This window comes from Schistocerca gregaria, chromosome 3 (genome assembly GCF_023897955.1).
Source record: "Schistocerca gregaria isolate iqSchGreg1 chromosome 3, iqSchGreg1.2, whole genome shotgun sequence".
NCBI classification, from domain to species: Eukaryota; Metazoa; Arthropoda; class Insecta; order Orthoptera; family Acrididae; genus Schistocerca; species Schistocerca gregaria.
In genome coordinates this window covers 338,882,526-338,909,952 of record NC_064922.1, presented here as the reverse complement: position 1 = coordinate 338,909,952, position 27,427 = coordinate 338,882,526, and the positions used below count along the sequence as shown (strand labels likewise).

The 27,427-nt window shown below is 42.9% G+C and overlaps 1 protein-coding gene and 1 non-coding gene across 2 annotated transcripts in view; both read right to left on the bottom strand.

Moving 5' to 3' along the window:
- LOC126354341 (prohormone-1-like) overlaps nucleotides 1-27,427 on the bottom strand; it is a 259,993-nt gene that overhangs the window by 208,172 nt on the left and 24,394 nt on the right. The gene's annotated exons all lie outside the window — the stretch shown is intronic.
- Nucleotides 25,254-25,328, bottom strand: Trnas-uga (transfer RNA serine (anticodon UGA)). The gene has a single exon. It is a non-coding gene; the product is annotated as a tRNA-Ser (tRNA).

Genomic DNA, 27,427 nt, shown 5'->3' with positions numbered 1-27,427 from the left:
GCAAATTCTCAAAAGGGGAATTATAAAAATGATAAAGTTATACTATAGAGATGGACAGGGTACGAAAGAACTGTACAAACGACAGTAAAAAACATAGCTGTCGGCGTTGTTGGCTGCAGTATCCTAGTGAGTGGGCTCCGCCGCATGTCCTCCTCGCGGCTTCAGCTGCCCTGAACAATATGGTCGCACATTGTCATCCATAGAAATGAAGTTAGGGTCGATGCAAACTGAAAAGACGCACCAGGTGAAGGAACACCTTGACCGGTCTACGTTCAAAGATTTGGATGTCGGCACGTCCATGCAACGTTATGCATCGCCATACCATAAGTCGAGACCAACAAAATGATCATGTACGACAATGCTGATTCACCCAGGAGCGTTGTCGAACATGATAGTTTTGAAACTTCCTGGCGGATTAAAACTGTGTGCCTGACCGAGACTCGAACTCGAGACCTTTGCCTTTCGCGGACAAGTGCTCTACCGGCTGAGCTACCCAAGCACGACTCACGCACCGTCCTCTCAGCTTTACTTCTGCCAGTACCAGTTTTGTTGGTCCAGGCGTTATGGCGTGGGGATGCACAATGTTGCAAGGGCGTACGGTGACCTCCAAATGTTTGAACACGATACACTCAGCGGCCACCGTTATTGTAAAAGTCAAACTTATGTTCTTAGAAAGTAATTACGAGGAAAGCTTGGGTAACAGAACGAATACTTCAACTAACTGACAGTGCAAAAAAATTGTTGAGAAGACAGGAAGACAGCAGTATAAATAACTTAGGCATGAAATATACAGGACGTTCATGGAAGCCAAGGCGAAATGGGTATAGGAAAAATTCGAAGAAAGTCAAAAAGAAGTGTTCGTCGGAGCGACTGACTCAACAGACAGAAAAGTCAAAACAACCTTTGGTGAAATGAAAAGAAAGGGTGGGAATAGTAAGAGTGCAACGGGAATTTTACTGTTAAACGAAGAGGAGGAAGCGGACGGGTGAAGAGAGTACAATGAAGGTGTCTATGAGGGTGAAGAAATTGGAGGCGATATGGAAGAGGTAGGGAATTAGGTACGAGTAAGAATTTAAAAGAGCTTTGGAAGACTTGGGGTCGAATAAGGCAGAAAGGAAAAGAAAACATTCCGTTGGAATTTCTAAAATCACTGGCGTAAGTGGCAACCAAACGATTATTCGAGTTAGTGTTTAGACCCTGTGAGATAGGCTGCATACCACAATACATTAGGAAAAAAACCATTCACACAACGCCGGAGACAGCAAGGAGCAGATAAGAGCGATCGCACGATGAGCTTAACGGCTCATACATCCAAGTTCCTTAGAAGAAAAATGTTCATAAGAACCGAAAAGAAAATTATGGTTTATTAAATGACAATTTATTTGGTTTTTAGGAAAGGTAAAGTCACTAGAGAGTCAGTCCTGACATCGTGTAGGACAGTCGAAGCTTGACTGACGAAAAATCAACACACGCCCATAGGGTTTGGCGGCGTGGAAACAGCGTTCGACAATGTAAAATGGTGCATGGTGATGGAAATAATGAGAAACGTAGGAGTAAGAAATAGGGAGAGACGTTTAATATACAGTATGTACAAGGACCAAGAGACTGGAACACCAGGTGTAAGACAGGAGTGCAGCCTTTTTCATCTACTGTTCAATCTGTACAACGAAGAAGCAGTAACGGAAACAAATTCAGGGTGGAATTATTCATCACCACGAAAAACTTGTCTGGTGCATTCCACTGTCCAGTGTTCCAGACTTGTTCGACCAGTCGTTTAGCACTAACTAAAGAAATGTGTGACTTACTAGTGCACTGTGCTCTGGGATTGGTGTGCATAAACCTCTACGTGACAGTCGCTTTTGTTATACGATATTTTAAGTATATTGTGCATCAGTCATGCGACCTAACGTGTTTAGAACATTACTTTATAGTGTCGGTCGAACTTGTGTCCGATACACGATCGTCTATTTGTAGTCTCGCCTCATCTAGCCCACCGTGCCATAGGAGGATCCGGAATCAGCCGAGGAGAGCCGTGCTAAACCGAGCGGGGCTGGTGGCAGATTTCATTTGCGGTGTTCGCCGGGCGGCCTCCCTGCCAGGCGCGCCTTTTCGTCGTCTGTTTTTTTTTTTTTTTTCCCCAACCGAGGTGCTTCGGGGGGCCTCGCAAATCCAATTTACGAATGAAAGCGCAAGCAGCGGTAAACATTCGCAGAAAATATTTTTTTTACCCTTTCCTTCTCGTAGACCGCAACGGCCGCAAGCTAAGGATACGGGGTGGCAGCTCCCACCCCGTCGGTGTTCGGTGCCTCGTGTTAATAAGGTTAGCGAGCGAGTCTACGCTTTCAAGTAGCGAGGCTAACTAAAACGTCCTCAGGGAGGCACACTCTGCAAAAATATTTCAGGTGCGCGGTCAGTCAGAGAGAATCCCATGGAAGCGATAAATGAGAAAGAATGAAGAAAAATACAGAGTTTCTTGTAACAGTGGGAAAGAGTTTTAGAGCTGTTCCGACAAGGGGTGACATTTGTGCCTGAGAAACAGAGCCGCTGAAACAATTGTAATGATCGTAGCGCCATTTAGAGTGTTTGACGATTCGTTTAGTTTCACCTGTCCTAGATTGTGATGCATACTCTAAGACAAAAAGAAAAGAAAAGACACTACGAAGGCATTATCCGCATGGGCAGTAAATTGGTAAATGTGAAGTTAAAAAAAAATACCATTTCACAAAAATTGGATTATTTATTCAAGAAAAGGAGCTTCACAAATTGAGCCAGTCAACAACGCGCTTGAGGACCACTGGCCGTTTTGCAAACAGGTATTTGGCGTATCAATGATTGGCACAGTTGTTGGTTGCCCTCCTGAGGGATTTCCTAGCAAATTCTGTCCAACTGGCGCGTTGGATTGTCAATACCCCAAGCTGGTGGGAGGGCCCTGCCCATAATGCTCCAAACGTTTTCAGCTGGGGAGAAATCTGGAGACGTTTCTGGCCATGGTAGGATTTGGTTAAGTACAGACACAAGCAGCAGAAACTCTCGCACGTGCGGGCGGGCATTATCTTGCTGAAATCTCCCTCAAATCAAGACCTATGTTTGATCCTAGTGCCTTTTCTTGGCCAGACACGGCCTCTTTACCGGTGCTAGTCTGCTTTTGACGCCGTCCTTGCTGCGTCCGTCATCGGTTATCTTGCTGTCTAGGTAGCAGAATTCCTTGATCACCATTTATGATGTTAAGTTCTTCCCTGTTCTATTTTCTTCTAGTTCTCATTAATTTCGACGTTATTCGATTTTCCCTCAATCCACCTTCTGAACCCATCAGACTATTCATTCCATTCAGCATATCCTGCAGTTCTTCTTCACTTTCGCTTAGGGTAGCGTTGTCTTCATTACTAATATCATTTCACGCTGAGTTTTAATTTCATTCTAGAACATTTCTTTTACCTACATCATAGCTTCTTCGATATATAGAGTCCACGATGGCGGGGAAAGGCTGCATAACTGTGTTATCCTATTTTTAATCCGTGTTCTTGGTTTTCCACTCTTATTTTTCCTTCGTAGTTCCTGTCGGTACTGTATATTACCCTATAGCTTATCCCTATTTCCCTCAGAATTTCGTACGTTTTGCAGCATTTGACTTCGAAGAACGCTTTTTTCAGGTCGACAAATCCCATGAACGTGTCCTGTGTTCATTAGTCTTGCTTCGTTATCAACCGGAACGTCAGACTGCCTGGTGCTTTTACCTTTCGTATAGCAAAACTGATGTCCTCTAAACACATCCTCAATTTTATTTTCCATTCTTCTGTGTATCATTCTAGTCAGCAACTTGGATGCATGAGCGGCTAAGGTGGTTGTCCGATAATCCAGCCATTTGTCGGCTCTTGCATTTTTCGGAATTCTGTGGACGATGTTTTTCCGAAAGTGAGATGGTATATCACCATACTCATACATTCTACGCACCAAAGTGAACATTCGTTTTGTTTCCTCTTCCCCAAAAGATTTTAAAAATTCTGATAGGGTATTATCCAACCGTTTTGCCTTATTCGATCTTTAACCTACCAAGGGCCTTTCAAAATCTGATTCTGATACTGAATCCCCTATCTCTTCTATATATTCCTGTCATGTCATCAGGCAGTTCTTCCCCCTCATAGAGGTCTCCAGCGTACTCTTTCCACCTATTGGCTCTATCCTCTACATTTAACAGTGGCATTCCCATTGCATGCTTAATGTTAGTACCCTGACATTTAAATCGGCGTAGGTTATTTTGGCTTTCCTATATGCTGAATCCGTCATTCAGAAACCATATCTTTTTCGAGTTCTTCGCATTTTTCATGCATCCATTTCGCTTTAGCTTCACTGCAGTTTCTATTTATTTCACTCTAAAGTGATTTATGTTTCTGAATTCTTAAATTTCCCTGAATATTTCTGTACTTTCATCTTTCATCGATCAATTGAAGTATTTCTTCTGTTACTCGCGGTTCCTTCGCATTTACTTTCTTTGTACCTATGTTTTTCTATCCTTTTCTGTAATTGCTCTTTATAGATATGTTTACTCATTGCTCTTTATAGAGATGTTTACTCATCTTCAACTAAGCTGCGATCTAAGCTATTACCTCAATATCTATAGCCTCAGAGGACTTCAAGGGTATCTGTTCATTTCTTGCAAGGGAAACTCCCAATCGTTTCCCCTTAGATTTAGTGGTAAGAGGTTCCAGTGGACAGCCCGTCAAAAACCGAACACAGATCAAGCATGAAAACAGTAAGAAGGAGTACCGGATTGTGAGTAAGAAAGCGAAAGAGAAACAGTGAATGATCCATGAAGAAGTGCACTATAGAGCAGTCGCGGAACAGCAATGGTTCGTGGTTAAGTGGTTACTGTGTTGGACTGCCAAGAGGGCAAGCTGTGTTTGAAATTTTTGTTTTCGCTGTCCACATTATTAAAATTTGTGTCTGTCATGGTGTAACGTCCATTTACAACAGTGAGGTGTAAGGTAGGGACCTAGACCTAAATGACAGTTGATTCTTCACAACTACTCTATTAGAAGCCGAAAGGAAGTGGCTTTCGGATGGGAACCGCAAACGTTTGATGACAAGGTGACAAGTCAACCGAATCCTCCACCGGAAAACACGCTTGATGCGTCATACACGGCATTAGTGACAGTATGTGTGTCATATAGTAGGTATTTCTTCTCGACGCAACTAATTTGTACGGCTGGTAAATGAGTGAGATATGCCTTCTTGCCCGATGTAGGTCGTCGTATGAATGTGAACGTGATCACTCGCAAGGAAATGATGAAAACATAATAGTTTGTCACATAAGCAGCAACAAATGAACGCAACAGTTTCACAATCACACAGTTTCTCTCTGCTCTGTCAAAAGATATGTTTTTAACGTTTTTGAAGGTGAGTTCCGTTTTGGAAGTCTTGACTCTTGAATTCCTTGGTTGCAACGTAGTTCACACCCGATTATTTGTTGTTTACATTTGTATCAAACTGTGCGGTATCTCGCCAGCTGTCACTATTCATCACATTTACTTGCGACAGTAACGTATTTTTAGCGCATGCTCATATTCTATAACCAATGTATAGTATGATAACTGCCAGGACTACAGAAAAAGAACGAATATTTCAATGACCGGCTGAACATTTCAAAATGTTGTGCAAAAAATCTAAGTAGGAGGAGAGGGTTTTCAACATGGCTCGCCCGCAAGACACTTCAACACCATGGTCACTTACCCAACACGGCTACTCTTTATTGAACTTCTTAGTCTTGGACCGTTCACTACTTCTATTTTGCTTTTTTTCACAGTTCACTACATCTTCTTCCTCTTTCCATGCTAGATCTCTGTTCAGATTTTGATGGGCTATCCACTAGGCCATCGGACTACTAAATCTGAAGGGAGTGCGATGGAGTTTCCCTTGTTAGTACTTCCGTATCCCACTTCTACGTACAATGATTGTTCCTGACTAGTCTCTTAATCCACAGCCTACTTTTCGTCATTTCTAAATTGTTATCTGAGTCTACATCTGCAACTGGGAACGCCTTACAGTCCTGTACCTGATTTCAGAATCTCTACCTGATCAAGACGTAATCTAACAAATCTTCCGGTACCTCCCGGCCTTTTTCGAGATTATTTCCTCCTCTTGTGACTCTCTAAAAGAATATCCATCATTACCAGCTGAAATTTATTGCAGAACTCAGTTCGTCTTTCCCTGCCTCATTCCTAGTACCAAGCCCATATTGTCCCGTACCTCTTTCTTCTACTCCGTTCCCTATAACCGTATCTCCCTGTATGTATTGAATTACCAGTTTAGTATCCTCATATACTTGTCCTGTCTCTCCATCTCCGGCATGTGATGCCCTCATGAACACCTGAACTATCTTTGTCGGTGTTGGTTTGCCGTCGATTTTGATGAAAGCAGCCCTATCACTGAACCGTTCACATCAACCTTCTCTCCGCCCTACCTTGTTATTTATAACAAATCCTACTTTCGTTATCCATTTTCTACTGCCGTTGATATTACAATATACTCATCTGACCAGATATCCTTGTCTTCTTTCCATTTCAGTTCACGGACCTCAACGTATCTAGATTGAGCCTTTGCATTCCCAATTTCAGAATTTTTAGTTTTGCTATAATCTTGAAACTTCTGACATCCCACTCACAGACTTGTAGAACGTTACGCTTTCGTTGGTTCAATGTTTTTCTAATAGTCACTGTTATGTCCGCACTATAACACAACAAATATTCCGTGATAACCAAATTTATTTGACCTTCTGTCACTCAAAACAAAACTTAAGTTCGACTACACAACACTTCGCTAGTTGCAGCGCCAAGGAGAAATCGGAGTCACTAGTGGAGAATACAAGTCCAAACCACTGCAAAACCAGTCGATACCGACGCGTCACAAGTTTCCAGCCAGGGATGCCACAGTCGGTCGCCGGAGTCCAGCAGCCGGGTAGTAACACAGTTATCGGTGAAGATTGAACTGGTTAAACGGGCTCAGGGAGCTCGCTTAAACCCTCAGGTCCGGCCAATCAGAGTGCTGGTAGATGGCGCCCTTATACGGTTGCTCACTCTGGTGGCAAGGGCAGCGTCGTCAGGGTAATCCGTATCGATAGTGGTGTGTACGCTGTTGCTAACCCCGCGACGACGCGTTCACTGGCGCCAGTTGTTGACATCGTGTGCGGCGCCAGCGGTACTCGCTGTGTGCCGCGTGTGTTGTAGCACGCCGCGCCTAGTTGACGGCTGCTGTGTGGCGGCCGATACGACAGTCACCTCCCACTGGGCAGTTTCCTCCCGGAGATCTGAATGTGGAACTAGTTCGGAATATTTTGCCAATGGAGAAATCATCAAGACACTATATTTTCAATTAAAGGACACATGTCCTGTGGATATGCGTTATGCGTCTTTAATGCTATAGTTTCCATTGCCTTCTCTATCCTCATGGTCATTGCTGATTCTTCTGTCTTTAGGGGCCATATCTCAAGTGGAAGAGAGTCTCCTGGACCCCTGTTCCCTCCTTCACCCTATCTGACGAGGCCGTTGGCTGACTGAGCGCGACTTATTATGCCGGAAGTCTTCGGCCGCCATTGCTCAAGGTCTTTTCTATTCCATCCATTTCCTGCAGATATTTGCTTGAAGCTCTTGCAGTTGTCTTGCTGGATCTTACAATTTCATTAAATTGGAATATTATTTGCTATTTGGTAATTGAGTGATGACTCATAGTAACATGAAGTGTTCTATTTGACGATAACACGGTAATATATCACTCTGACACTTTCTGTTGCTAAATGATGCTAGACATCATTGCGATAATGATAAAACTATTTTTGAGAGTGGGTGAATACTTTAGCTATCAGATTCTCACAAGATCAACTGTGTGATGGATCCTTCATGTTGTCTATACACATTTCTTTGTCACCTTGTCAACGTTGTAATATCTAGTGGTAATGAGTATTCTCGAAGTCTATACAGTTAATGAAATTACAGTACAATGTATACTTTATCCAGTTTTGTCTGTGTGGGCAGAAGATGATTCTTCTGCTTCGTCGAAGTTACATCTGACAAATAATTCATCCCATGATAACCAGCTGAATACTATCAGCTCAATCTTTCGCGTACCAGTAAACCTCAGTTTTATCGCTATAAGCGTAACAAATGTTTTACATCTCTGCTCTCGGAATTTGCGCAATGTATTGGCTGTATGACGTAACTCTCATCCACTTACGTAACATATTCGGTCGGCAGTCATTGATTTCCTGAATGCCAACAAAAGCTACAGCGCGATGAGATGGAAACGATTTTCATATTTTACGACTGGAGGACAATCAGTTTCAAGCGCGCAGATCCATCTCCGTGATTGCACGAAGCTCGTCACTGGGATTTTTCCTGTCAGCTCCAAATCCAGTAGAATTTTTCTACTATATCCTCGAAGGAGAATCAGTTTCCCTCCTGTAAATGTGCCTTCGCTGAAGTTAAATGATGGTACTATTATCAGATCGACACAGACTACAAAAAATTTTGGCAGATAGATTTCCCATGTGCATGAGAAGTACAGCCAATCGTTTGACAGCAAAATGACGACTTTACCTCAGATGGTAGCTAAAATCCAAATCGACTGGCTCCAACACGTCTTCTCTGTACAACATTTTGAAGCAATCTCTGATAACGTTATTTTGTTGCTGGAGTTAGCCAATCAACAGAGCTGAACACTAATACTAATAACTAGTCTATACACGTTAGAATTTGAAATATAATTTATTTCCACACAATTGCTATAAGTGTTCGTCTTTCAAGATTTCCGTGAATCCTCATTTGTCTGTGCAATTTCTTATATTGTATTCATCAGTTACTTGATAAGTTATAGAAATCGTTCCAAAAAATGAATTCCTACTTCATATTTGGAAATATATTAATGCCATTTAAACATGAGAAACAGATATAGTAAGAAATTCGGGAGAAAGCTGACTGTGGCGCCTTCGTTGATTTCGTGCTTATAGTTTCGTACAAACAATTAACGAACAGAATAAAAGATTTCGGAATTTCACAGACTTGAACATTGCCGTTGGCAGCAACTGTGAATAAACATCAGATAATGAACACAACAGGCAATTTTTGCTGGACGTTTTATTGAATTAAACTTGATCTAGGTTTCGATACTACTACACGTATCTTCTGCAGAACTAAATGATAATACCTTAAATGTTATGACAAAACAGACAAAAATTTTTAGCTACCAATTATGATGTAAAATAATTAACATCCCCAGTTAAAAATGAAACCAGCACTTACTTAGTTACATTAATTAAAAGATGTTACATGAATCATGAGCTAACTAGCTCAAGTCACATGCAGTAATTATAATTAAAATGCCCATTGAAAATGTAAGGATGAAACACGTAGAACTGTTGGATAAAAGCAAACACCGAACTAAAAGCATAATCTCGATCTATAGTGCTTACGTAGACAACCGTAATGCGCGCCATATGTTGCGAGCTGATACCGTGATAGAAAGTTCAGTTATGCAACATTTTTCTGCAACGAAACCTAGACCAACCTTAAAAATAAACTTCCGGCAACAGATTGGCTGTTTAATCTATTCATGGATGCTTTTGGAATGTCGGAAAAGCTTTGTGATTGATGTCAAGGCTTCCTGGCCAACTTAAAATGTCCACCATGCATGGAATTCGTTGAGATCTGCGACTGTATTACAAAATTGATAAAACAACACTTTGTCAAATGGACATATCACACATCCATGTCCGAGGCAGGATTCGAACATGCGACCGTAGCAGTAGCGCGGTTCAGGACTGACTCGCCTAGGACCGCTCGGCTACATCGGCCGGCTGCATAACTTTCAGACACACTTGATGATGGCCTAATGTTAAGGCCGAAACCTGTTGTATGCACTTCATAATTTCTAATTGTTCTAAGTGAGCAAACTAAAGCGACTTTTCATTAACTGAACAACAGTTGCAGAGTTAGCGTCACCCACACATGGATAAACTAATAAATGCCTTTTTCACAATGGTATAACGGTGCAACAGTGTTCTGAGACAATGCTTTCTTTCTAGAATTTTAGGTACCTACGTCTTGAACCATACAACCCCACTTCCCTCCGCCGCCTCCGCCTCTGACTCCTAAAAACAATCATAAAAATCACAAGTTTCGATTTTTCAAAACGTGTAATAAAATGAACAATACGGAGTCTTTTTTTTCCAAAAGTTTTTAGAGCATAATTACTCAAAGTCAAAACAATAAAATAGCAAATAAGAATGAAAAATTCCCCCAGGCTGTGGCTATGCCATGTCTCCACAATATCCTTTCTTGCAGGAGTGCTAGTCCTGCAGGGATCACAGGAGAGCTTCTGTAAAGTTTGCAAGGTAGGAGACGAGGTACTGGCGGAAGTAAAGCTGTGAGGACGGTGTGTGAGTCGTGCTTTGGTAGCTCAGTTGGTAGAACACTTACCCGCGAAAGGCAAAGGTCCTGACTTCGAGTCTCGGTCCGCCACACAGTTTTAATCTGGAGGAAGTTTAATAAAATAGCAAGATTTAATATAGCTAAAGGTGCTACCGTCTATCCCTGTAGCAATGTCACTTTGCCCTCTAGTTCTGTTTGATACGTTTTAGTACAAGTCAGTAGTTGCTGAAAACACATTATACAGATGCTCATGCTCAAACACTCCTTACGTTGTATACTTCTCATGAACACACATAAAACGAAACGTCAGTACGTTCCTACACCGCTGAAGTTTCTGGCAGTCGTAAACAGAAGATAGTCGACACAAAGGTAACCGATATGTACGTATCGGAGCTTTTAAACGAAGCCCTCAACGTTTCTTCGCTCGAAAACTTCTTAAATAATAGAATTCAATCTCTTGTCCTCGACAATACTAGGGTATCTCTAGATACATAGATGTTTTGGCTGACCGGGTGGGCAGCAATCTGTGGTTGTCTGCTGATGGTGCCGTGGTGTACTTTAAAGTGCCGAAGTTGAGTGACTGTCGGAAGATACAAGACTTAGACAAAATTTCCAGTTGGTGTGATGAATTGCAGCTAGCCCTAAATGAGGAAAAATGGAAGTTAATGCTGATGAGTAGGAAGAATAAATCTATAATGTTCGGATACAGTATTACTTTGCTTGACAAAGTCGTATAAATATTTGGCCATAACGTTGCAAGGCGATATGAGATGGACCGAGCACGTGAGAACTTTCGTAGGGAAGGCAAATGGTCGACTTGGGTTTATTAGGAGAATTATAGGACACAGTTTTTCACCTTTAAAGGAGACCCTTTACAGGACGCTAGTGCGACCTATTCTTGAGTACTTCTCGAGTGTTTGGGATCCGCACCAAATCAGATTGAAGAAAGACATCGAAGTAAGTCAGAGGCGTGCTGCTAGATTTTGCTACCGGTAGGTTCGAACAAGACGTAAGTGTTACGGAGGTGCTTCAGGAACTCAAACGGGAATCCCTGGAGTGAAGGCGACGTTATTTTGTGTAAACACTATTGAGAAAATTTAGAGAACCGTCATTTGAAGCTGACTGCAGAACGGTTCTGCTCCCACTAACATATATCGCGTCTAAGGACCGCTAAGATAAGATAGGTAAAATTAGGGCTCATATGGGGGCATCCAGTCAGTCGTTTTCCCCTCTATTTGCAAGTGGAACAGGAAGGGAAATTATAATGGTTCAAATGGCTCTGAGCACTATGGGACTTAATTTCTGAGGTCATCAGTCCCCTAGAACTTAGAACTACTTAAACTTAATTAACCTAAGGTCATCACACGCATCCATGCCCGAGGCAGGATTTGAACCTGCGAGCGTAGTAGTCACGCGGTTATGGACTGAAGCGCCTAGAACCGCTTGGCCACCGCAGCCGGCGGAAGTGATAAGTATTGGACACGGTACCCTCCGCCACACACCGTACTGCGGCTTGCAGAATCTCTGTGTGGATGTAAATGCACTGTACACACACACACACACACACACACACACACACACACACACACACACACACACCACAAAAACACTGCCTCCCGCAAACCCCTCGCCATCGCACTGCATTGGTACCCATTGTGACGTTCACTGGTGCCAGCGCAACGGCAAATTACAGTTACGTTGCCATTTAATAAACGCCTTCTATTCTAAATCACCGCTGGAAACTTGTTCCAGTGAGTTGAAAAAATTACGTGAGAGATGTCGAACGCCATACAGTACAATATTGACGGCTTGTGCACCAAATTCACACGATCTGAACCCTAAGGAACACTGTCGGGCACCAGATTCTTGTCCGCAGACCAGCGGCCTGCAAATTACAGGAATAGCGTGAGTTATACGTAAATATCTGGTACCACATACCTCTGGCAATGTGTGAGCAGCGAGTATCCAACGAGGCGAATCCCGTTTCTATTACGAAGGGTGCTGTAATAAATGCACCACGTGAGCCACCCCCAACGCCGTCCCGACCTGTGCCACTAGAGCACATCTTTGACATCTCTCTGTGGGCTGGTCCGCGGTCGGTCGACCGTGGCGAGTGCGTTCCGCGTGCGTGAACTTGCTGTGGGCAGAGTCGGCTATTACTCGCAGAGCTCGGCCGGGCGGACGCGACTGAGCCCCGCCGCCTGTGTGTCCGGCCGATGCAACCCGTGCAGCACTCGTGATGAGCGGCGAGCCGCCGGGACTCGCGACCACGGGTGGTCGCGCACTCCACCCACAGCTGCCGTCCACCGACAAGTGTTAATATTTGTCCTGGACACGCGGCCGCATCTTGCAAAGGGGCCTCAGCTACTAGACCTCTTCGAATTTCTTCATACTCATACGATGTGAGAGTTACTGCCTGGACTTAAATCCCCTAAAGAATTACAACGCAATTTAAAAACAAATAATAAAAATAAAAACATCGAAATAATCACCTTTGAAGTCAGGGCGTTTCTGACTGCTGTTAAATACCAATGCGTGACTGCACAGCATAGAAGTCTTGTTAATGTGCAGTCAATGTATGCGGCATACATTTTTTTTACTTAAAGAGTTTACTCTTTATTTGGCGATGTTGCTCTCAAGCAACAGCAAAATTGCACAATGTTTTGTGCAACATGCTTCAAATTACGTCCTGGGATGGGTAATTGTGCTTACAAGCTACGTTTTGGATCTCTATACAGCGGTAATTTGTTGTGTCTAGTGAAACGATTTTGAACAAATTTGTGTGAGCATCAGTTACCAGAGTTGCAGTTTTTCCGATTTTGTGGCGCTGTTTTTTACTGTTCAACAATAGCTGGTTGTGAACGGAAAGAGGGAGTTTGGAAGGTAAATTATTATGCATGTGTTTAGCGAATTCGTTCCTGGGACAGTGCAAATTGACTTATTTTTTCTGGGAAGAGAAAGCGTGGCTTTGAGATTTGGATGGACAGCAAGACTAGAAGAAGAAGTAGAAGAAATCAACTCCAGTGCCAGTGAATGGTATACGACATGATAGTTTTGCTCACTGACCAGAGTATGGACTAAGAGAGAGGAAACATATGGACTTTGGCTCTGAGCAGTATGGGACTTAACTGCTGTAGTCATCAGTTCCCTAGAACTTAGAACTACTTAAACCTAAGTAACCTAAGGACGTCACACACATCCATGCCCGAGGCAGGATCGAACATGCGACCGTAGCAGTCGCGCGGTTCCAGACTGTAGCGCCTAGAAACGCTCGGCCACTACGGCCGGCCATATGGACTTTACCGTCAGGGATAGTCGATTGTAAAGTGCAGAAAATAAGGAATTATTCTGCGCTTTGTATTAAACTGGAATTGTTTTGAGACATTTCACTGGCAATAGTTCAAAATGCAACCATTTTTCAGTCACAGGAACAACACTGTAGTATCTCTATTGTAGCACCCATGTGCCTTTTGTGGGAAGTGATACTTACAAGTGACATACTGTATTTTGAAACAGTGTATGTTAACGTTTTCACATGATGATATACATTAAATTTAAGTAACTTAACAATTTTTCTTCACAATAGTTTAGCGCGTGCCAAATAAAGGGAAAAAACGCAAGTTTTTTTTTAACAAATAGAAATATCATTTAGCGAATACTGCATACAATTAGGGTTTCGCACTTCACGCGGTAAAAGCGGAACGGGAACTTTGTTGCCCATCTGTCTATCTTTCCATGCGACTGTTAAAAAGCCTTTTCCTCAGGAACGGATAGATGTATCAAGTTGAAATTTATGTCACTTTGTAAGGTCTACGGTCCCTTAAGGATCAAGAATTTGAAGCTTATAAGTAAACGAAATCAAAATATACTCCCATTTATGTCACATGTTTTGATATTCGCAAACTCACTCATCAAAAACTTTCCCTTGGTCTAGAATAATGAAATTTGACAAGACGCAAGGACTCACAGTACAACTAAAGGAAAAAAATTCGAAAATTGTTAATTTGTACTGAAATTACTCGAAAAACGTTTCATTTGTTCTCCAAATTTTAATTTTTAATTATGTTACACGAAAAATATTTCTTTTGTCGCTTGATATCGGACGTCAAACTTGCAAATTAAAACACTCTCGAACGTCTTGCAGTTGCGAGGACCAATATCTTACCAGTATCATGGTCGATAACATACAAAAGTCCTCTACATTCTTGAGTGGTAGGACAGATAAACCGTCCATATACGTAATTAAATTTGTACGGAACCCTCAGAGCGCCATTCATACTGACACCTGACCCGCATTTTCCCTTTTTTTCTTTTCCTTTTTTTTATAAAAATTACATTTTCTATTTATAGTTACTGTTTACAATATGGCGCTCATGCCACATCTTCGTCTACATTTCATTACATTTTTGTTGTGTTTGAACATTCAGTATAGGAAGATAAAGTCGCTATAAGGTAGGGAGAAGCATACACGTTACGTCACGCGCAGATGGTCTCAGAGCGTGAGAACGGTGGGATGAGTAATAGCTGTATCGTGCTGGAACCTATACAGACAGCAGAGATTTACTTGCGTAGCTGGGAGCGAAGGAACATAGCTTTCATCATTTATATATACTGTTTAATTAGTATCAAACATTTACATCCATGTTGCTGGGGTTACGTGCACTGACGGCTTACCTTCAATCCACACGTAAAAACTAAATATAAATTTAAGTTAACGTTGGTATTCGTTGGTGAAAACTACAGACCAGAGGAGCGCTCTGAGCGGGCAGGCGACGAACTGTTACGATAGCTGGGATGGCCTACTTGTGGCATCTTGAATTAATTTCTTCCGAATTCTTAAATCATGTGGACCATTTAACATTTACCTTTTGCTATGTTTTAGAAATACTTAGCATCTGGAAACGTTGCGGTGAATACTGATAGTAGGCTCTCAGAATCATTGTCTTGATTTTATGGTTGTATAGATAAAATTAAAATCAATTAGCATCCCAGTAATCCATAATTTCATTTTTAATTGCACTGAATTCTTTCCCGTTTGTCACTACGTTATGCATTGTTTATTACATGCACGTCAGAGTCTGCAGCCAGCACTGAAGAAAACAATCAACGACGGCTACAAGATATCCTTACAAGACAAGAGTCAAGCAAGTTGCTTCCGTTTGTGCTAAGGAAAGTGAGCGTGGACACCACTTTCTGAAATCCACCGTGTTTGTTGATCCTGACCCATAAATTTGGTGGGAAATGTTATATTCACGAATCCACCGTGTACCACATGAGAGTAAAAATTTGAGTTTGCCGTAGACTGCCAATAGTACACAGGAACAATGAAGGTAGTAATAACTGCACTTAGCATTTCCCCTATTGCTCTCACAAATATTACACTTGTCATCCCTTGTGTGAGGAAAATGTTAAAAAACGCTTAATTTTAGGAGAGTGCTGTTATCCTCATAATCGTTACAATAGGAAACTAACAGACATGTAAAACGCCTTAATTTTAAACAAAAACAGGTATATTACCTAAATAATACTCTTCAACATATAGAAATAGAAAGTCATTTTAAATTCTATTTGTTATTCCAGATGTTTATATCAAATTTAAATGTATTCTCAATAATCGTAGTTAATAATTAAAAATAATTAGATGTTATTTTAAAAAAAGTATGATTCAATATTTGTAAATTAACATTTCCATTCATCTACCTTGAGCTGGACCATGCTGTTGAATTTTTTTCCGTGTTTGCGTTCTAATTCGTTTTCTGTTAAATTTTGGCTTATGAAATGCACAATTAATTTCTTTTTTTATTTACTCAGACATTTTTCGACACCTACTTGTCTTCTTCTATGGGTATAGATTTATTTCTGTTAAATATCATTCACTGTCCATGGTTGTTTCTCTGCTTGAGACTTAATAGCTGCAAGACATGCATTACGTGTATTTTATTTCGTCTGCCCACCTGGAATAACATTACTCGTAAAAATGGATTTTCAAGGTTATTTTTTTAATGCTTTTTTATCGTTTTCACGGCATGTCACCTACAAAGAAATTGTGAAGAAATTTGCTTATTTTTTAAATAATTTGTAGACAGTAGTGGTTGTAAATGTGGTTGTGTATATCACTGAACTTGTGCAGCTCTGATGGATTTCTTTTTATATTCCTACTGCATATACCGTATTCCACACTTTTTTTATATTTTACTTTTACGTTTTTTGGGCCTCTCCATGAGTATGGCTACAAAAGCCCACATTTCTTGAGATTTGTTTTTAAAAAAATGTGGTTTTACCGAGAAAACTTGAGGTGTAACCATAGGCCTCTGCACACAGGTAACTGGCATTGGAGGGGTTTCAAGTGGCTGCCTACTTGTAGGGGCTAGGGCTACTTCACAGGCTTTCTCTGTAAAGCCACATTTTTAAAATTAGCAATAAAAGTGCGCAGGTGTCACTGAGGCTATTGCGGAACTGTTAGGCCCTTTGCGGTTGTATTCATCCTTGTGTCTATGTCGCACCCATCCATGTTTACAGAACAGGAGGCTGTGAAACAGGAGGCTTAAAAAGCGTAAGCACCCATTGCTGCTACAGACCACGTTCAAATTTCTTAGAATGGTTTTGAATGTTCGCTAGTGGTTCCAATACGTACATGAGAGCGAAAACTGCTGAGACGCTGCACTTCAAAGGGGCAAAGGGAGACAATCACATTCAATGGGAATCCAGCCCTACAATATCCTTAAAATTTCAGACGTCCGGTGGTGTCAAAGGTTGTGCAAAACGTCGTGATGCACTCCTCGAGCACCCGAAAAGTCGCTCAGTTACCAAAATGCTCGTGCCGTGCCTCAGGGCCTTCTCCGTTCAGCGCACGGACACCACGCTCATTGACACCAAATGCACCGTGCATGTGTCTGACTCTCAGTTATTCGTCGCCATGTGACGTTGCTTTTGCTTTTGCTTAGGGCTTAGGTTGGAACTATGGTCAGGCCATTCCCTTTCAGGCACATTATTATCCATAAACCACTGCGTCACAGATGCTACTTTATGTCAACATGCACTGACATCCTGATGAAAACGATCATCGCCTCCGAACTAGTCGTTTAATGTACACAGTACGAAATGCTGTAAAATGTGCTGATATAAAACTTCCTGGCAGATTAAAACTGTGTGCCCGACCGAGACTCCAGCTCAGGACCTTTGCCTTTCGCGAGCAAGTGCTCTACCATCTGAGCTACCCAAGTTATAGTTCCACATTTAGCGTTTTCTTAACTGCAATAAGGGGATTATATGATCACGAAAATCACTCTCATATCGTAACACCTCCGCCTTCACTGTTGGCACTTCACACAATGGACTAGCTACCATTTGTAAACCTATGTACAAATATCCTGTTGTACAGGGTCACTATTCAAACATTTGACACTTCCTCCACCCAAGTCATATTGAGCAAATTGATTGGTTTTCTTACGTTAGGTGCGGTCTTGGGTTGAACTTAGGTGGCTTATAAAAGCATCATTTGTTCATGGGCACTTCCTGAGAAAAACTCAAAAACCCTTGATTTTTAGGAGATTTTTGGGTACGAAAATTACCAGTTGTCGATTTGGTCACTTCTGTTATTTCCATTCATGTAAAATCATCGAAATGTTAATAATCTGTCGTTCAGACAGGGGAACTTTTACACTTTTTTATACCATTATTCCTTACTGAGATCCAGATATTCAAGGTTACCGCACGTGTGCATAAAACTGTAATAACCGTTTTTACAATTTTTTGCCCTGTGGGTCGCAATTATCAAAATAACCAACCATAGAAAATGGGTCAAATCTTAACTGTACATTCTTTAGGCACTCATACAGATAGGCTGTTTTCCCGTTTTCGATGATTTGCTTACGTTATCAAAATACACTTGGGAAAGCATAATTTCAGTGTACTAAAAGTACCCTGTGGTGGGAGGGGGGGAGGCACTTCAAAAACTTTTGTTCCTTGAAAATCATACAAAATTTTACCATATGTCTTTAAGATGATGTTCTTGAAGAGAGTTCAAAGTTTTTCCAATATCTTTACATGTTACCAAGATCCAGAAGTAGATGTTTGTCGTAATAAGACACGTAAATTAAGTTTTAACTGGCGTAGTCAAAACATGGCTAGTGTCCCAGGTATATCGCAGGAGTTCTGCGGTTATGCGTCAGTCAGTATTCAGTCACCGATAAAACTGCATGATGCGCTGTATCTCTATAAACGGCACTTCACTCTTACACAAATATACCAGAAATGGTACTGAAGTGATAAGAAGAAAACAGGCTGCAAAGGGCCTAAAAAGAACTTAATATGACAGCCAAAGTTTATATAAACTGGAAAGACTGCAAATCCAGTAAATTATTTCTAAAATATTTTTACTTTTAAAGACAATAGCAGTGCGAGCCAAAGAGAGAGGAGGTATTGTTGGTCGTGAGAGGCAATGGCAGTAAAAGAGAAAGAGAGATGGTAGAGATAGAAACAGTGGGAGCAAAAGAGAGGGAAGATACAGTGTAAATGAAAAATAATGATTGGTAGGTACCATATGTAGGCTTTGGGGGATCTGGGGTGTGTAAGACCGGCGAAATTAAACACATGCATTTTGGATCGAAATTTTAAACACGTGGTCATAGGGGAAAACGTAAGGTGGACCCATAAGAGTTTTTGAACTGCCGAGATATAATGAAGACAGTGGCAGAAAGAAAGAAAGGCAAAAGGAGACGTGTAAGTGGGAGAGCTGACAGTGAGAGAAGAAGAGAGACAGTGGAGAAGAGAGATAACAGACAATTACAATGAGAAGGAGATACTGAATACGAAGGCCTAACTACAAAGACTGGGCAAAAGAAGTCAGAATGTTCTGCGTTAAAAGATCGTGGATATGTTCGCATTGCCGGCCAGAGTGGCCGAGCGGTTCTAGGCGCCTCTGTCTGGGACCGCGCCACCACTACTGTCGCAGGTTCAAATCCTGCCTCGGGCATGGATGTGTGTGTCGTCCTTAGGCTAGTTAGGTTTAAGTAGTTCTAAGTTCTAGGGGACTGATGACCTCAGATGTTTGTCCCATAGTGCTCAGAGACATTTGAGCCATTATGTTCGCATGCCAACATATTTGTTGAGAAAGGTGGAATTAGGATTAAGACAGCTGCTTTCGCACTTTTCTCTCGGACTCTTTTAAGGAGGAGTATATTCGCCTTTTTTTTGCTCCGACAGAGTCATTTTTCCCCTGGTGGTTTTGTTATTCCGGGGGCATCCAATGAACAGTCAGCGTTCGAAGTCTCCTGACCAACCAATTCTGATGTTACTGATTCTCTACTGACAACACAATACTCCCCTTCTCCTAATATATTGGCGTGTCCGCCTCTCCGGGCATTAGTGACGACTTTCGAATTACGTAGAGGTGTCCTGAATTTTGGGCTGTTAGTTTCCTCGCAAAAGTATGGGATGATTTTAACAATTATCAGAATCTGTGTCGTTGAATAGGTGTAGGCCACGTTCGATATTTCTGAAAGGTAAGTGGAAATTTTGCCCCTGCGAGTAATTGTAAGAAGCGCTGCAAGATTTTGTGTACATGCACCTGAGTTATATAGCTTTACAAAACCGGATGGTTCGTTTGAAAAAAAAAAAAGCTTTGTGATCTTCCGCGTTAGTTAAAAATGAACCCAAATTTCTATCTGTAGGTGATGGTTGAAGTGGACACTGCAGCAAATATCTACTAATACCAGTATTGCTGGCCCCTGTTTTGATCACAAGTGGCTTAAATTATTCCTAGATGTCGGTCAGGGGCCTGAAGAAAGCGTAGTAAAACGCTGAAACTGGTGGCCCAATAAAATAGGGTTGAAAATTGACGGTTGAAAGGCGTTTAATTTGATATACTTTACTTGCAAGAGGATGTTTTAAGAAAAAAATGCATTGCATATAGCAGAGAGAATATGGGGAGGCAAAGAGGTTCAATTGGGATCAAATGGACAGAGACGCACAACTTAGCGGCGAGAGTGGATAAGAAACACGTCTGCTGGGAGGGAGCTCTGCCCGCTCCATCTCCATATACATGGGCCACGGCAGGCTACGGTGGTAAATAAAGCAATCTGTAGGCGAGGGGTTAAGCGCGCCACTACCGCCGCCTTTGTCTGCTGCTGTGTTCCAGAAGACGGAGTTCAGAGTAGAGCCGAACCAAAACGTCTAGCAGCAAGTAAAAGGCATGAATGAAAAGTGGAAGGACATTCGCCGTCACAGAACTCATTAACTAGTTTTTCTTGTAGATATCAAATGTAGGTTCGAAAAGAGCTATCAATGAAATTATCATGGATGGAGTTCATTATACGGTATCTAGCCAGTTCAGTATCATTAAACTTTGAAAAATACTTATCGTATGAAATTCAGACTTTCTTGTCCCAGTCAACAGATAATGCTCCCAACTGATATGTAAGCTATACTACGACCCATACCGAAACGCTCTTACCCGTAGCATTGGAGCCGCGTCACTATATGCACAGGCCATTAGTTGAACTGGCAGCACTGTTGGTATATTTACAAAAAACAAGTAAATAAAGAAATCGAATTTGGAACCTGCTCTTTTTTCATTAGTTTACTGGCGTATTTCGTGTGACCCCTCACGACTTCCTCTCCTGCTCACACTCCTTTTCAACAATCGCGCATAGATATATTTGCAAGCTCTGGACTCGCTGGGAAAGCACAAGGTGTCGATATAGCGTGCTTACATCGGGATGATTTATTTGAAATGGACATTCCATTTTCCTTTTCACCCATTTCTATCAGAATTTGTACTCCTAAAGATGCGGACATGGACAAGACATTAAATCATTTATTCCTTCCCTTGCTTCTTCAAAATAAGATATGAAAAGGCGATGATTGGTATGCTTGCATTTCATTATAAGAGTGAACTGAAATGTCATCCAGAATAACAACTGTAAATGATCTTGTCATTTGTGGCTACGTTTATCTGGAAATATTTGTGTCTTACAATACTTTTTGATAGTTTAATTTTATGCGCATCATAATGACTCTCTTGTAGATAAATAAGAAATCTGCTGTCACGAACCCCTAACTGCGAAGTACCACTGATAATTTCTGTCCGACGACTGGGATTCGAACAGGTTTTACTTTAGTGAAGCATCCTACGCATGACAGCGTTTCACGGCCTGCTACGTCGGCTGCACACAGCTGACTTACGATGCAGGAACATTAGCAAACTAATTTGTGTTAAGTTTGTGTGGCGTAATTGACTGTATGGCAGGTCAGATATCTTCTTCGTAGAAACACTTAGTATATCAAGCACTGCAAGTGTTTCAGGCAACCGAAAGAGACCGTTTAGCGACGATCTCTACTTCACTACATCACATCAAAAACTGATGGGCACGTTAGTTTCATAGAATGGAAAGTGAGTAGTCTGATCAGAAATTTGAAATCGTATTTGTATAATGTGGCAAACTGCAGATGCAGGAATGTGACGCCACGAACAGTCTGCTCATTAACGGACAAGTGTTCAGAAGGATTGTAAGCCAGTGTAGATGTGGTTGTCGTGATCTATGAGGCAGCAACCCGAAAAATGGTGTCACCATTCGACTAGCGTAGTCCACAGAGTTGTGATACCGTTATCTCATCATCACAACAACGTAAGGTCTAACTGATCTAGTACCCTAGCTGTGCCCAACCATAGAACAAAAAACATTCATAAACTCCTTTTCTGCACATGCTGACCTCCTTTAGAACCACCTATCCTGCATTCTGCACACAATTCAATGCCGTGTTGTATTTAAAAGGCGAAAAATATATGAAACACTCCCTTTTTCCAATCTCATAATTTTCTCCTGAAGGAATTAGTGAAAATGGCCAGTTTCCCACCGACAAACAGTAATGCAAATGTTCTCACATGCTTTCTTCCTCTTTTCCTTTTTAAATCAGTCTCATTACTTCCTATACCACTTTGTTCATCACTAGTGTTTAATCATTTTCCCCCTCTTCTCCCTCATTCACTCATTTCTACCAAAATTCACAATTTAAATCTACTGATCTGTAATTAGTAGTAATGAATGTAATGTTTACGAAATGTAAGCTGTAACTTTTGGCAGGATGTTTAATAATTAAATAAAAAATCTAGGATATTGGCTGTAGCTGTGTCACAAAGTTATTCGTGAAATAACTAATTTATGTAAGAGAAATTGTTTGTACACATGCAGAATGGACTTGCAAATGTTGATACGGAACGAGTCCTTTCATCTGCATTGTAGCTGATACGTTCTGCAAATACACCGAAATGTAGTTAAACAGCAGCACCAGTCAATTAGTAAATGATGACTTGATCCCAAAATAAATATTAAACTAACGTTATTGACTCATTTCCACACAATGTTTTCTCATTCCTGGGGCTAGCTTCATGCCCAACGTAGATAACATTGATGACATTCAGAATGGCCAGCCTTGAAGTAATCAGACTGTTCAAACTATGAGATGTAATTAACTAATAACGAACTGCAATGGAAATTCAGAACACATCACAGTAACAAAAAACAAACAGAAAAAATTACTGTTAATTCTGTTCTTTAGTTACTTTTTGTACAAATGAAATATGGTGAAAAATTATCAATTAATATAATTTAATCTGTGTATGTGAGATATTGCTTTGGACAATGCATAATGGTCCTAGCGTGTTTTCAATCCCCAATTCATTCGTTTCCCAACATCCATAACACACTTGAAAGAAACTTCCTGGCAGATTAAAACTGTGTGCCCGACCGAGACTCGAACTCGGGACCTTTGCCTTTCGCGGGCAAGTGCTCTACCAACTGAGCTACCGAAGCACGACTCACGCCCGGTACTCACAGCTTTACTTCTGCCAGTATCCGTCTCCTACCTTCCAAACTTTACAGAAGCTCTTCAGCGAAACTTGCAGAACTAGCACTCCTGAAAGAAAGGATATTGCGGAGACATGGCTTAGCCACAGCCTGGGGGATGTTTCCAGAATGAGATTTTCACTCTGCAGCGGAGTGTGCGCTGATATGAAACTTCCTGGCAGATTAAAACTGTGTGCCCGACCGAGACTCGAACTCGGGACCTTTGCCTTTCGCGGGCAAGTGCTCTACCAACTGAGCTACCGAAGCACGACTCACGCCCGGTACTCACAGCTTTACTTCTGCCAGTATCCGTCTCCTACCTTCCAAACTTTACAGAAGCTCTTCTGCGAAACTTGCAGAACTAGCACTCCTGAAAGAAAGGATATTGCGGAGACATGGCTTAGCCACAGCCTGGGGGATGTTTCCATAATGAGATTTTCACTCTGCAGCGGAGTGTGCGCTGATATGAAACTTCCTGGCAGATTAAAACTGTGTGCCCGACCGAGACTCGAACTCGGGAACTTTGCCTTTCGCAGGCAAGTGCTCTACCAACTGAGCTACCGAAGCACGACTCACGCCCGGTACTCACAGCTTTACTTCTGCCAGTATCCGTCTCCTACCTTCCAAACTTTACAGAAGCTCTTCTGCGAAACTTGCAGAACTAGCACTCCTGAAAGAAAGGATATTGCGGAGACATGGCTTAGCCACAGCCTGGGGGATGTTTCCAGAATGAGATTTTCACTCTGCAGCGGAGTGTGCGCTGATATGAAACTTCCTGGCAGATTAAAACTGTGTGCCCGACCGAGACTCGAACTCGGGACCTTTGCCTTTCGCGGGCAAGTGCTCTACCAACTGAGCTACCGAAGCACGACTCACGCCCGGTACTCACAGCTTTACTTCTGCCAGTATCCGTCTCCTACCTTCCAAACTTTACAGAAGCTCTTCTGCGAAACTTGCAGAACTAGCACTCCTGAAAGAAAGGATATTGCGGAGACATGGCTTAGCCACAGCCTGGGGGATGTTTCCAGAATGAGATTTTCACTCTGCAGCGGAGTGTGCGCTGATATGAAACTTCCTGGCAGATTAAAACTGTGTGCCCGACCGAGACTCGAACTCGGGACCTTTGCCTTTCGCGGGCAAGTGCTCTACCAACTGAGCTACCGAAGCACGACTCACGCCCGGTACTCACAGCTTTACTTCTGCCAGTATCCGTCTCCTACCTTCCAAACTTTACAGAAGCTCTTCTGCGAAACTTGCAGAACTAGCACTCCTGAAAGAAAGGATATTGCGGAGACATGGCTTAGCCACAGCCTGGGGGATGTTTCCAGAATGAGATTTTCACTCTGCAGCGGAGTGTGCGCTGATATGAAACTTCCTGGCAGATTAAAACTGTGTGCCCGACCGAGACTCGAACTCGGGACCTTTGCCTTTCGCGGGCAAGTGCTCTACCAACTGAGCTACCGAAGCACGACTCACGCCCGGTACTCACAGCTTTACTTCTGCCAGTATCCGTCTCCTACCTTCCAAACTTTACAGAAGCTCTTCTGCGAAACTTGCAGAACTAGCACTCCTGAAAGAAAGGATATTGCGGAGACATGGCTTAGCCACAGCCTGGGGGATGTTTCCAGAATGAGATTTTCACTCTGCAGCGGAGTGTGCGCTGATATGAAACTTCCTGGCAGATTAAAACTGTGTGCCCGACCGAGACTCGAACTCGGGACCTTTGCCTTTCGCAGGCAAGTGCTCTACCAACTGAGCTACCGAAGCACGACTCACGCCCGGTACTCACAGCTTTACTTCTGCCAGTATCCGTCTCCTACCTTCCAAACTTTACAGAAGCTCTTCTGCGAAACTTGCAGAACTAGCACTCCTGAAAGAAAGGATATTGCGGAGACATGGCTTAGCCACAGCCTGGGGGATGTTTCCAGAATGAGATTTTCACTCTGCAGCGGAGTGTGCGCTGATATGAAACTTCCTGGCAGATTAAAACTGTGTGCCCGACCGAGACTCGAACTCGGGACCTTTGCCTTTCACGGGCAAGTGCTCTACCAACTGAGCTACCGAAGCACGACTCACGCCCGGTACTCACAGCTTTACTTCTGCCAGTATCCGTCTCCTACCTTCCAAACTTTACAGAAGCTCTTCTGCGAAACTTGCAGAACTAGCACTCCTGAAAGAAAGGATATTGCGGAGACATGGCTTAGCCACAGCCTGGGGGATGTTTCCAGAATGAGATTTTCACTCTGCAGCGGAGTGTGCGCTGATATGAAACTTCCTGGCAGATTAAAACTGTGTGCCCGACCGAGACTCGAACTCGGGACCTTTGCCTTTCGCGGGCAAGTGCTCTACCAACTGAGCTACCGAAGCACGACTCACGCCCGGTACTCACAGCTTTACTTCTGCCAGTATCCGTCTCCTACCTTCCAAACTTTACAGAAGCTCTTCTGCGAAACTTGCAGAACTAGCACTCCTGAAAGAAAGGATATTGCGGAGACATGGCTTAGCCACAGCCTGGGGGATGTTTCCAGAATGAGATTTTCACTCTGCAGCGGAGTGTGCGCTGATATGAAACTTCCTGGCAGATTAAAACTGTGTGCCCGACCGAGACTCGAACTCGGGACCTTTGCCTTTCGCGGGCAAGTGCTCTACCAACTGAGCTACCGAAGCACGACTCACGCCCAGTACTCACAGCTTTACTTCTGCCAGTATCCGTCTCCTACCTTCCAAACTTTACAGAAGCTCTTCTGCGAAACTTGCAGAACTAGCACTCCTGAAAGAAAGGATATTGCGGAGACATGGCTTAGCCACAGCCTGGGGTATGTTTCCAGAATGAGATTTTCACTCTGCAGCGGAGTGTGCGCTGATATGAAACTTCCTGGCAGATTAAAACTGTGTGCCCGACCGAGACTCGAGCTCGGGACCTTTGCCTTTCGCGGGCAAGTGCTCTACCAACTGAGCTACCGAAGCACGACTCACGCCCGGTACTCACAGCTTTACTTCTGCCAGTATCCGTCTCCTACCTTCCAAACTTTACAGAAGCTCTTCTGCGAAACTTGCAGAACTAGCACTCCTGAAAGAAAGGATATTGCGGAGACATGGCTTAGCCACAGCCTGGGGGATGTTTCCATAATGAGATTTTCACTCTGCAGCGGAGTGTGCGCTGATATGAAACTTCCTGGCAGATTAAAACTGTGTGCCCGACCGAGACTCGAACTCGGGACCTTTGCCTTTCGCGGGCAAGTGCTCTACCAACTGAGCTACCGGCGAAAGGCAAAGGTCCCGAGTTCGAGTCTCGGTCGGGCACACAGTTTTAATCTGCCAGGAAGTTTCATATCAGCGCACACTCCGCTGCAGAGTGAAAATCTCATTCTGGAAACATCCCCCAGGCTGTGGCTAAGCCATGTCTCCGCAATATCCTTTCTTTCAGGAGTGCTAGTTCTGCAAGTTTCGCAGAAGAGCTTCTGTAAAGTTTGGAAGGTAGGAGACGGATACTGGCAGAAGTAAAGCTGTGAGTACCGGGCGTGAGTCGTGTTTCGGTAGCTCAGTTGGTAGAGCACTTGCCCGCGAAAGGCAAAGGTCCCGAGTTCGAGTCTCGGTCGGGCACACAGTTTTAATCTGCCAGGAAGTTTCATATCAGCGCACACTCCGCTGCAGAGTGAAAATCTCATTCTGGAAACATCCCCCAGGCTGTGGCTAAGCCATGTCTCCGCAATATCCTTTCTTTCAGGAGTGCTAGTTCTGCAAGTTTCGCAGAAGAGCTTCTGTAAAGTTTGGAAGGTAGGAGACGGATACTGGCAGAAGTAAAGCTGTGAGTACCGGGCGTGAGTCGTGCTTCGGTAGCTCAGTTGGTAGAGCACTTGCCCGCGAAAGGCAAAGGTCCCGAGTTCGAGTCTCGGTCGGGCACACAGTTTTAATCTGCCAGGAAGTTTCATATCAGCGCACACTCCGCTGCAGAGTGAAAATCTCATTCTGGAAACATCCCCCAGGCTGTGGCTAAGCCATGTCTCCGCAATATCCTTTCTTTCAGGAGTGCTAGTTCTGCAAGTTTCGCAGAAGAGCTTCTGTAAAGTTTGGAAGGTAGGAGACGGATACTGGCAGAAGTAAAGCTGTGAGTACCGGGCGTGAGTCGTGCTTCGGTAGCTCAGTTGGTAGAGCACTTGCCCGCGA